The 13,049-nt window shown below is 39.0% G+C and overlaps 1 protein-coding gene across 11 annotated transcripts in view; it reads right to left on the bottom strand.

Annotated features, from left to right (window-relative positions):
- The window catches only part of LINGO2 (leucine rich repeat and Ig domain containing 2), an 805,515-nt gene that overhangs the window by 366,134 nt on the left and 426,332 nt on the right, over positions 1-13,049 (bottom strand). The window contains exon 8 of one of the 11 annotated variants that reach the window (XR_010920754.1): positions 5,715-6,031. The exons of the other annotated variants lie outside the window; for them this stretch is intronic. The gene's annotated coding sequence lies outside the window, so the exon portion shown is untranslated. Of the gene's footprint in view, positions 1-5,714; positions 6,032-13,049 lie in introns of those variants that run through there. 11 annotated transcript variants of the gene reach the window in all.

The raw sequence follows: 13,049 nt of genomic DNA on the forward strand, positions 1-13,049 counted from the left end.
AATGTACTATTGGCCATAATCTAAAGAGATGTGTTCTTATTTTAGGCTTAGAATAAAGGTAATGTCATTGTCTTAGTGTAAAGAAGTACAGTGTTTGAAATAGTTAAAGTACAATCTTACCTAGTTTGCTCTGAAGTTTATATAAAAAGCTATCTATAGTAAAGCTGGGTGAAGTTCTTTTGGCAAATGGTAAATCTGTTCAAAAATGCATTTTTCAGGGCACCGAAACTATTAAAAACTTTGGTCAAATATTGTGAATAGTGTCAGCTGAAAACAGTGGGGGGTTGAAAGGGGTTATTTTGGGGGGGAGGGGTGGAATGTCAAATCAGTGTTTTCTTTTTGAAATATTTAGCTTCACCCAAATAATTTTTTTTTAATTTTTGCAAAAGACAAAAAAAAAAAAATCAATTTCAAAACTGAAGCAAAAAATCAGTTATTTGCTCAGCATTAATCTCTGAAATATTTTGCAAAGAAACAGAACAGTAAACCCATTTCAATTATAGATCTATCCTCTTTAATTGAACATATGTTAAAAATCATGGGCCAGATCATTAGCTAGCATATATTGGCTAGCTGCAATGGAGCTATGCCAGTATACACCAGTTGAAGAAGTGGTCCTTTTAATAAGGAATTGGAACTATAGAAGACTCAATGTCTGATCTAAAACCTGTAATTATTACGTTTTTGATCTTATTATCATACATAAGCACACAGATAAAACTGACATGTAAACTTGGTGAGACAACTTCAGAGCATAAAAGCCAAATTCTACAGGAAAATAAGATGAACTGGCACTTTTGGATGTTGAATTACTGTAGAATGTTTATATCTGACTGGAATAAATATATTCATGGACTGGAATAAGGGAATTGTTAGGTCTAATTTGATTTCACTGCTTTTGCATCAGCATAATTCAAATGGAGTAACTCATGATTTACACCAATATGAGTGTAAATGAGATTGGAATCAAGCTGAAAATATCTAGAGGAAGTTGTATAGTTTTGTGTATTTTAAACAGAAATACAAGGAAAAGAAAGTTACTTATCTTATGGTTTCCTATTGGAATACATACATTACTTTTGAGTACTTGCTTCCAGTCTGATAACAATTGAGAATTAACTCACCCTTAATGTTTTTGACTTTGTGAAATACCTGACACCTGAATGACCAGTACCTATATTGCTTCTCCTGCACTGCATTTTCAATTCTTTTTAACTGGCAGATAGAACAAAGACAAACTGCCAGCTGGGCCACACGGGGAGAAAAAAATGCCCCAAACCAGCCAGTCATGATCTATTTGTTGTAAGAGCAACTGGCATGTGTGACGGTTCTCCTGGAATGCAGCTTGGAAATTGTGGAACCGCTATGCCCCCTTAAATCTCCAGCCTGGGCTGTCCCTCTCAATGCCTTGCTGGTGACAAGCAGCAAACCCCTCCAGGTTCTGTTTTCACCTAGCCCAAGGGTCTGCAAAGTACCACACCCAGCATGTTTACCTGTGTTGACCTTCACATTGTGATGTTGTCAGTAAGCTACAAACCTCTAGTACATATGCACTTACACAGACAACAACAGGCAGGGACGCGTCCAACTGAATTATGTAAGTGCATTCCCCCTCACAAACCCAGCCTCTCACAAACTAGCAATAGAGATGCACCAGCCAAGTCCCCCCATCTCCTAGCTTTGCACACTAGAACTGTACCATCTTGCACTGGACAATAGCTTGACCAGTGTAAGTTCATTATTCAGTCCCCTCCCTCAATGCAGAGAGGTCATGCACCAGCCTTTGCAACCTGAGCAATTTCACAATCACTCCAGCCAAAATACACTGTTTTAGGTAAAACATAAAACAGATTTGTTAACTACAGAAAGATAGATTTTAGGTGATTGTAAGTGGTAGACATAAAAGATCAGAGCTGGTTACTTGAAAAACAAAAGTATTTTCACAATTTAAGTTCTACAAACTAAACAGGATTTAAATCAAGCAAATGTCTCACCCTGACAGATGGTACAAGCAGGTTTCTGCTCATTAATACACAGGCTGGAACACTCTTCCAGTCTGAGACCCCCTCCTCAGTTCAAAAATCTTTGTCCTTTAGACATTTCTTCCAGGTGTTGAGTTGTGGGGGAAGTGATGATGTCACCTCCCCTCTTTTATAGCTTCTTCCAGCTTGCTGGAAAGATCTCTGGCTATGACGTGGGGGATTGCCCCCACAGATCAAACAGTGTTCCATTGTGTTTGTGCTCCCGCTGTGAAGTTTTCATTGTAAACAGCTTCTGAAAGTGGATTCTTTCCTTGCTGGGTGATGAACCATTAACACTGTTTGGCTATCCCACTGTTATACCCGAAAGGCTGATTTTAGGTGTTTCCCACCTCAGAACACATTTTAGTAACATATACAGCAATGTTTCATGACGTCACATACAATGGTAGCACATACAATCCAACAGGATATTAATGTTCAGCAGATCAAGACTTTTAAAATGATCCCTCACAAGGCCTACTTTATACAGAACATATCATTATTACATGACCATGGTGAATATGGGTTCTAGGGTGCTGGTTTTGAGTCACAGAGTGCCACAGCACGAGAGAGAAAGAAATCTGGAGAATTTAGGTTGTGATACGTGACCACGAGAGGAGCATTTATTGCTTTCCATTAAGGTTGCCCTCTGACTTTTCTGTGTCCTTAAGGTTTACTAAAATAAGCTTTGACCTTGTGACTTAAAGTCTTTCAGTCCTGAGGTCTGTTGACTTTCTTTTTGCCCTCTCTGTTTCTGACCCATTACCAATAACAGCGTATTATGGAAGGACTAGAAAATCTGCAAAATTCAACTAAGGAAAACTCTGACAATTAAGAGCAAGAACTCAATTTTTGTGCTGTACTTTTTGAGAGACAGAACTATGATTAGGTGTTCAAGAGATGCACAACATCTAAGTTGTCACTTAAAAAAAATTCTAAAGTTTGATTGGTCACTCACACCTGTCCAGTTATGGCGTAAGCAAAGACCCATCAAGTTAGAGAATGACTTTGTTCCTTCAGAAATAATTATTTCTGGTGGACTGTTATTCCTAACCCAGTCATTATCTATCTGTTACTATTTATTTGTATAACAATTATGCATGCCAGGAAAGTGAACTAGCATTGGCCTTAGAAAATAACTGTGTATGATATCTTTACTAAAAAAACCAAATAAAAATCCCCAAAAGTTGTATTTACAGGAATCTTTTTTGCACAGCAACTTTAAAGATCTACTCATGACACATGGACAACAGTTTTTACTATAGTTCATTAGCTCCCAATTTTTTAGCAATGTTGAATTTTATTGCTTTTAAGAATTTAAAAGAAAGATACTAAAAGCAGACATTTTGTTCTGAGGACTATGGCTAGCATATCTCATTACTATCAGATCTCAGTTTATCCCCAAGTAACAGAGATATGATAGTAATTGACAGTTGAAAAATAATATATGCAAATCATGTTCTATTATGTCTGCACTATTTTCTGGTTGAAAAAGGAGCCAAAGCTGGTAATAATAATTATTATTTTATTTAAATCGTAAGATTCACAGCAAATTCAACAAAGAACACTTTGTACTGAAGCACATTTCTCCTACATTTTCATCCATTATTTCCCTCTTTCCTTTTGGGAGCTGGGGTGTTTCATCATAAATAATGTATTTTTGGATTTACATTTTATTGATAAGTTATTGCTAATTCCCTTCATGTCCCATTGACCTCCATTCATGCTACCCAGTTTATATTTTTGTCTTCCTTATGTTTTAGCCATGTTTAAGGATAGCATGACATATTATTGGCATGCTACTCTTTACAATCTCATTCTGTTACTCTTTCCCACTTTGCATTAAAATAATCATAGCCATATGAAAATTGTCTGCACACTGGCTCTTATTACCCACAATTTTCACCACACAATGGGTCTAGGTAATTTCCATCCTATTTCTAAAATGTGCTAGGTGTGTAATAACATTTGACTACATCATAATTTTACATATACTCAAAATGTATGAACCTTCACAAAAGGATCTGGTGGGTTGAATTAATATAGGCTGTTTTGTCATGTAGCTATTGCCTGCAGAAAAGCCAATTTAGAGCAAAACTGCTCCACATGTTGATACTGACTATTCACGTCTAGTAACCAAGAGCCAAAAAGAGCTGAAGCTGTTCTGGCTACTAGAGGACTCCTAAACAGAAGCATTGAACTGCACATCCACTCAGAGTGTCTTGTCATGGGAGGCTCAGTTTGCTCACGAACTTCAGCTCGTTCGCTTCCAAATGTATGAACCAGAGCCAAAGTTGCTTGCATGGTTACAAAACACACAAACTACCCTCTCATCAGCTGGCCTACCTGTTTCCTCACATAGCAAGCACTGGGAATTCCTCTTTTTACTGTGGCTTTCCTCCAGAGGCTGTTACTCCGTTTTGTTCAGTCCTGGAGTTCCGTGGTCCTGTCAGTTTCTCCCTTGGATGTTCAAGGGATTCTTGGGGGCTGCACTTGCCATTCCAACAGGTGTTTGGGTGGGGAGAGGGGGCTGGTATGGAAATTATCTTCCTTAACTTTTACAATGGCCACTGGGGCAGCACAGTAGGTATTGCCACCTCAAGAGTGTAATGCAACTTGGGAAAACTTTCCTTTTTCCACTCACTTCTGTTGAACCAACAGGGACAGGAAACCCCTGGTCCTTAGCCTAATAGCTAAGAAACAGGTGAGGGGTTCCCTAGAATCCCATAGCTACCATAGGTTAAGCATTATGAGGCTTCACTCCTATTGCATGATGGCCAGGGACCACTCACTTCCATCTCACGAATACTCCAGTCTTATTAAGCACAGATCGTTTCTCTGCCACAGCTCAGTCAAGCAGACTGATAACAGGACTGCTTTATCTGCACCCACCACATTAGTGGAGGAGTAGGAAGACAGATGCATCCTGCTCCATCAGAAGATCTGTTTAAGAATTGGAGGAGGCAGCAACCCATACCATACAGTTCCTGGGAACAAGAGATGGAGTAGTCACCCAGTACGTCTTGCTATCCCACAATGGTGATGGAGGGGACTCACTCAGCCCCAAGTGGAAAGGGCAGCCTACCAGACCCTCTCATCTCCAAAGATATCAAAGATAAAAAGGGGATTGTAGGCCTTATTGGGGAAAGGAGGATTTTGTGGTAGAAAGGGGCAGTTGTGGGGATTTCTTTTTAGAGGTACAAGTTTATCAAACCCTAACATCTCCTGTAGGGATTAGATTCACTTCCAGTTCTTGGGGACAAAACCACAGGACTTAGTTCTCCAAATGCTCTACGGACTGTATTCAGCAGCAGACCTGATATTCTGATGACTTTCATTCACATAACAAATGTACAATGTGGATATTTCTGGATACTTGCAACTTTGCTCCCTGTTCTGCTTTCTGTAGATGAACAAAATCAGGGATCATTACAACAAATCCCTTACTCCTCATTGCTGCAATAAAAAGTAGGTAAGTCACACCTCATTTCACTTTAAGGCTAAACACACAATTTGTTGTTGCCTGATTTTAGGAGAGAAATATTATTTATATAATCTGGGTTATAGGTTCGCCAGTTGTTCTGATCAGAAGATAATATGATTCTTGTCCAAGAATCAGACTACACAGAGTTTTGCAAGGACCCTCGGGATGTATGACCAAGATGTTCAGACTGAGAAAAAAATATAGCCTTAAAGACTTTTATTTAGATAAAATGAAGTAATGATCAAATGGATAAAATGCAATTAGAGTTACAAAGGCAATAATATTGTTCTAGAGATACATGTGGAACTATATACAATAAAGATTTTAGATTAATATATCCACACCCTTTCTTGATAACCTGGTGGTAAAAGACAAAGGAGCAGCCTCGCCTCTGGCATGCCAAAGAGTCCAATGATTCCGGTTCAATTCTCAAATGGGAGGTACAGAGCTTAGGAGAAGCTATTGAGCTAGAAGCTAACTCTTATTGCTGGCCCAACCGGTTAGTTCCACGGTCTTTGTGGTGTACCTGTTAGGTTTACAGAGGACACAAAATTAAATAGCACCCTACCTTACCGCATCCTCACTTCTCTAGAATGAGTCAGAAGCATATATGTATACCTTATGCTTTAGCTCATCATCACTTATCTAAGTTAAAGATCCCAAATATATGTGTTGAATATATGTGTGCTAGCTTGCTTTAGCTCATCATACAGGATGTGGCCTGTAGGTTTCTTGTGTTACAGCCAAAACACTCTAATGCAAATATAGAAACCTATCATAATAAAAAAAGCAATTAAATCCATAAGTAAGGATATATATGCAAGCAAACAGGCTAGTCCTATGGGCTATGTAATGATTCTAAATGGAATCATCTTGTCATTGAGGCATAGATTAGTGAGGATTTCCTCTGGACAGGAGGAAATTACAGTGAAGATGTCTGCACTTAGTTTGTGTGTGAGTATATGGTAAATAGTTTCTAACAAAAAAAAAACCAAAAAAAAAAACCTCCCCTAATTTCAGGGCAGCACTGGGACAGCATTGCCATCTCTGGCTTTGCCAGCTCTCTGGTTCTAGCTGTCACGGTTTCTTTGCTCCACAGTGCTACCCTAGGGCCTTCCCAGTTTTCCTACCTATCCAGACTAATTCCTGCATGCTAACAAATCTCTCACAGTCTCCCTTTGCTGCTTACTTCTCTCTTTTGTACACTTCTATCACTGTATTCACTTGGTCACCTCTACTGACCTGCATAAGATCTGACACCCAATTATTTGTATTTCAGTAGCACCCAGAGGTCCCAGTAACGATCTGGGTTACATTGTGCTACGTAGACTATAACCACAGATTAGATAAAGTCTCTGATCTTGAAGAGTTTACAAACTAAATTGTGCCAAAATGCAACAAGTGGGTGCAATAAAGGAGTGGAGGTGTCAAAAGGGATAACTGCAGTGATAGGTACACAAGATTGCATAGGTTAGCTATTTGCACAGTATTCATGATTGTATAGGGTCAATATATATTTTTCATACGCATCAACAAGAGAAATTAATGATAAGCAATCCTTGATGGCCACTTACTTACCCATTCACTAGTGACAAAATATTAGCATATGTAAGTATTGTTTAACACAGGACTATGTACAGTAGATATATTTATGGAACAGATATATGAGCATTTCTCAGGACTACATTCAGGACAGAAAGTTCCATTTTTTGTATATTCAAACAGCTGTTTCACACTGGGGTTAAGGTGTGATTCCTCACAACCCAGGATTTCTACACTGACCTTTCAGTTCATTGCCTCATAGTCATAAAGCAGCATCACCACCAAATATTGAAGAAACATTACAATTTTCACATCGTGTTGAACCAGCTGTTTTATGTGAAAGAACATCAGAGAAACAAAATCCATATTATGGTTTATGGATACACTTTTCCACTACTCTGCACTGTCATTTGGTAGAAAGATTCTTTTTGTTTGTTTTTAATGGAGTATATAATACCAATTTGTTTTTAAATTCACCAAACTGCTATTTCACTTTTAAATGAAATGGATTTAAAAAGAAAGTTGAAATAGTCCTTAGACAAGTACAGAAACCTTTTATTGCTCCCCTGCCAACCTCCCTTCAGTTATCACCAAGAAAAACTGTTTGTAATTAATCAACGTTTCATATAATCTTGTAAAACATATAGTTTACTTTCCATTTCTGTGGCATTACTATCAATCATTGATATTGGACTCAAATCTTTCCATTTGGGTTATAGCTGCCTTCTTTATATTAATCCTCCTCTAAGTCTAGCTGTCTGCAAACACATACATTAAAGCAAATCCTTACTAACGGGGATTTGTATGTCCAGTTTTCACATCTAATTAAAACCAATGCCTGACCATTTCTTGTACATTATTTTAATTTAATCTCTATCAAGATTTGTGCACATATAATTTGACTCTCTTGTGGCATTTTACATCAGCAAATTATAATTAGCGTCAATGTGACATATTTAGTTTTACAGGATTTCCCTGTTCCTTTTTTCAGACAAGACTCTACTCCCATTGAGTAGCTTTTTCACTGGATTTCAGTGGATGCAGCATTTCCCAAGGATTTCAAAGTCCTTTATAACCTTACAACCCTTATAGTCCTTACAATGCTTGAGGGGCATTATTTTTACTCATTTTTCAGACGGAAACACTGATGCTGAAAGAGCCCAATGGTTCTCCGTGCCTCTAAAAATCAGGCCATAAACGGCTTGTGTCCAAGGTGACACTGGAAATCTCTAACAGAAAAAGAACATGGGTCTCCTGCCTCTAAGCCCTGTATCTTAAACCACAGCCCATCCATGTACACAGTATGTGGAGTTACACTTCCTTTAGTGGAGGAACAAACCACTTTATACGCAATCTGGATGAGATATGACAAAGCAGTTTACAGTAATTCTTTCATTTCATTTAAAGATAGGTACAGACTTGGCTGTTTGTCCTGCGATGGGAACTACAGGAGGTGGACACTTATGTTTGTATAGACTCCAGTTGCTTTCAGTGGGACTCCACACAGACATAAGGGTTCATGTCTGTGCATCCCTTTAGAGGATCAGAGCAAAAACTGTAGGTGAAAAACTGTCAGGTGAAAAAACAAAGCCAGATTGCTTCAAAGATAATGGTGAACTGGCCAAGAAGAAAACACATGCCTTACACCTGAATGAAAGTTTATGTAAGCGCTATTAATAAAAGCATTCAAAATAACACATAAATGCAAAAAGCATGAATTAAATGGTCATGATTCATCATCAATGCAACAGAAAGCCATTTAGTTAATAGGGACATTTCATGACTACAGTAGAACATGCCTGCTTTCTAGAAATAGTTTCTGTCAAGCTTTGTGGGAGCCAAAGGAGAAGGAGACACAGCACAAAAAATGCAAGATAACACAGTATTTATTCTCCCTGACATGTACAGTAAGGAACCTTTCATCAGTGAACTAGCAATGACATGCATTATCTGCCATGCTATTGGGAGATAAGATTGCTTTGTGGCAGGTTATCCTGAGCTGTCATTACTGGTTGGCATTGTTTCCCCTGGAAACAATGGCTTCTGGTTACTGTGAAATGATGAAACATGGCATGGTGGAAAAAAGAATCACACAAGGTAACATGTGTCACCACTATATTTACACGGGTGCATTAATCCTCTACACAAGATGATGAGTGTATGGTCTTCATTATAGTTCTCAAAAGAGATTTTAGGAGAAGCACACGGACAAATGGGTGAAGTTGGTTTAGCACCCTACTGTGAGCATAGATTTTAAAAAATGGACAGATATTAGCCTCATATAGACTATAAAAGAGGACAGTGCTAGTCACTTCAGAGGAAACCAAGCTTTTAATGCTTTTTGTTAATAGGGAGTTACATGCGTCTGCTTCAGGGAGACTATAATTCAAGGTCTCTATTACCACACAGTATCAGACTGGCTTCACAGTATCAAACAAAAGAACTGCCATTAAAAAAACCCAATCAAACATTAGGCTATCTTCGAAGCTGTAGCTTTGACATCCTCTAAAGCTTGTGTTTGCAAACACCTTCACAATCCTACCCTTCTGATGAAAACACTGAACTATTTTGGTCCATAACAAATGGAACTTTAGAAGCAGATGATCACTAAACACTAGCAACATCCCGTGGAAAATAAAATTACACTCTTACATGCATGGAAGCTCATTAAAACAAAAGCAACTCCTAACTTTCAATTATAGAATAAGCCTCTGCACTCTCAGAGACCTAATAGAGTGGGATATGTAGAACAAACAAAACTGGCAATGATTTAATGTTTACCAGCAAAATGAATTTGGTGATGAAGAGACAGAGGGAAAGAAGACAGCATTACTAAGGGATAGTCAAAGAAAAGTAGGCAGTGTGTGTACGAGACAATAAGAATGCCAAAGTTAGTGACAACACTGAGCTTCACTTTATAAAATACATGTCAAGTAAGATATAATATAATGTTACTTATCTCATCTATAACACTGCCCTACCAGGATCTTAAACCAGGTTACAAACATTAATATCTTTACATGTCACAACAGCCCTGCGAGAGACAGATCATCATCCCTCTTTTACAGATGGAAAACAGAGGTTCAGAAGTCCCAACCCTGTGAGCTGCTAAGCCCTTCTTGCAAGCTGGTGAGGGGAATGTTGCCCTCCTGGGTAGGTCATGGGCAGCAGGGACTAAACTGGAACCTCTGACCCTGCAAATATACTGGGTGAGATCAAAGAGTCAACTCTGCTAGCCAAGGTTGTAGCAGGATCATCAACCTCTCTCTGTGGCCCAGCCATCACTAGAGGATGGGGAAAGCTCCCTGCTGGGGTGGGGTGGGCTATAGGAACATCCTCAACTCCCATTTAAGTCAATTAGTTTCCAGAGTATTCAGTAGTGTGCGGGAATGGGATACTACTGGGATATGAGATGGAGACCTCAGCATTGGCAGAGTGGTAGGAAATAAAGAGAAAGAAACAAAGCTATTGTTCTTGTTATTTGATCTATATATATATGTCCAGATCCTCTAGTTTGACCAAGTGGTGCTTACATCACCTTCATTATTTCCCAGTCCCAGAGTCTAGTTCGATCCCAGAATGGCTTATAGCAACCTCAGGTCTGCTCTAGGTTGCCTGGGTCCCCTTGAGGCCATTTCAGAAGGTAGGGCTCAGCAAAATGCAGTGTTACTCTGGTCACACCTTTACACTGAGGTGAGAACAGGAAGAAAGTGGCTATGGCAGCTCTACAGCATTCTCTGTACACTAGGGAAATCCCAGTGTTGCTGATTAAGCCTGCATTAGGTCCCCTTCATGCCAGGATGGTGCAAAGGGGCAGTAGCAGAGCCAAGGATCTGATGTTTTATGCTTAACTGAATGAGCATGCTTTTTACCTACAAGGATAGAAGGCTGAGATTCCTGTGTCACAAGGAAAAAACGGACTAGGTATTTTGATTTTCTCATTTTGCAATAAAAGTAAAATATATTAAAAACTGTTTAAAAAAAAAAAAAAAAGCAGTTTTTGAGAAAAACTATGAGTTAAAGCTGATGGCCATTTCTAAAATTACTGTTCTCTGAATTTCCTAAGTTTAAGAAACCCTGTGATTAAAGCAGATTTTCTGGAGACACTTAACAAACCCAGTAAGTAAATAAGGAAGACCACCATAAGGATTTTATTGTAAATATATTTTGTGTATTCTTTGGGAAGGGAGGTTGAACCAAAGCTTTTTCAGGTGTGTTTTGGTTGTATTGTGAAGTAAGTAAATACAAATATACATTTCAATTAGTAATAGTGTGCTGCATATTCATGGTAGGGCAATAACCTAAAAGCTAAACAACTAAAACCCCAGTTCCTAGTGAATATGGGTCTGTATTATAAGACTACCACATAATTTGATACAGTTAGTAGGCCTTATATAACAGATTCACATTTGCAATGCAAATATGCACCATGAGCTATTTGTTCCCGATCCAAAACACAAACTGAAATGTGAGAGACCCTTTAGTAATGAAAACAACGATATAAGCAGGTAAAACAATTCTATTTGCATGTTTTATTATTGTAATGCAGCAATTTGTGGCTAGAGAGAGCATGAAATACCCTCTAGTAGTAGTTCTAACTGTAATGTCTGGTACAGGAAATACTGGGGACTATACTACCTGGAATTCTTAACAGGCAGTGGGTGTACCTGTTCTTGAACAGTGAAAAAAAATCACAGTAGGCTTTTAGCAGCAATTATCAGAGGGTCTGTCTTTTCCTTACACAACCCACAGCTCTCACCTGTGTACAATATACCACAATTACAAGCTTGAATTACAAGCCTTTGGCCAAATCTTAAGTAGCTACTCCCTTCCATCCTCAGAAAACAATTTTTGACAGCTCTTGAACCTGCCATGAGGAAATTAAGATGTTTCAGGCAAGTTTCACTTGGATTTTCTGAGTTCATTTGTATCTGAAGTTCAAGGGTGTGAACTTGCATGAAACAAAACATACCAAGTAGCATATATGTCAGTTAAGCCACCTGGGGATTGCAGCAGAGTTTCATACTGCTCTACAAATAAAGATACTATATATGAATTAGAGATGGGCTCAAACTGCCAGGTTCAGGGTCAGATCTCAACTTCTCCTTATCTTCATGGATACTCAGGTTAGACACTTTCAGTCCATCTCCAGTGTGAATGCAAACAATAGGTATTTGTTGAGGTGGTAAAAACTCAGGGCCCGATTGTGATACTTTTACTCATTTTGAATAGTACCTGGCAGCACGGGTCGTTCCACTGCAGTCAGAGTGGCTACTTGTGGAGTACAGTCCTTACTGGATATGAATGCTGGTATCACAGCCTGGCCCTCGGTCTGATGCAGGTTGGTTAATGAGAAAATATGGCTTACGAGCCTGTTCAGGTTCATGTCCTACACTGACTGTGAGCAGCTTCCTGTATAAAGGAAGTATGGTTTGAAGAAACAGTAACATTTTATAGATCTCAAAAAAAGGGACACTCAATCCCAGAGCATTGGAGGGAGTTGGTTAATCTATCAGCACTGAACTAAGGTGTTCCCTGCCTGCTTTGTTAAGATGGCAGGAGGGGCATAGCCTAATTTGTATGTGATGACACAGATTTCACTTGGGCTTCAACATTTCTGTCTGTTGAATAGGCCAGGCAGGTGGCATGAATGCTTCTTTCTGGTCCAATTTACTTTCTGCTGGGCTGGAGAGACTGTTACAGATTCTTTCCCATAGTGGGTAGTGCTCAGATGTGTGGCTGAGAAGAAATAGTGTGGGTTGATGAGGTAGCTTATTTTCCAGGAAAGTTCATTTCTGCTTTCTTAATTGCATGACTAATGGACAGATGCAGATTCACAAAGAGCCGATTTATTGAGAAGTTTGGGACAGCAAGTGAGACAAGTTGCAGTACTTCAGGACTTGATCTCCGGAGCTCAGATAATCGATGAGCATTTCCTGATGCTGCAAGTTTAAATAAGAGGCATGTCCATCCTTTCCCTTCCCATTGTTGCCAACAAGATG

The sequence above is a fragment of the Emydura macquarii genome, unplaced genomic scaffold (assembly GCF_026122565.2).
Source record: "Emydura macquarii macquarii isolate MOO-44397 ecotype Brisbane River unplaced genomic scaffold, CSIRO-AGI_Emac_v2 contig_1451, whole genome shotgun sequence".
In the NCBI taxonomy this organism is placed as follows: Eukaryota; Metazoa; Chordata; order Testudines; family Chelidae; genus Emydura; species Emydura macquarii.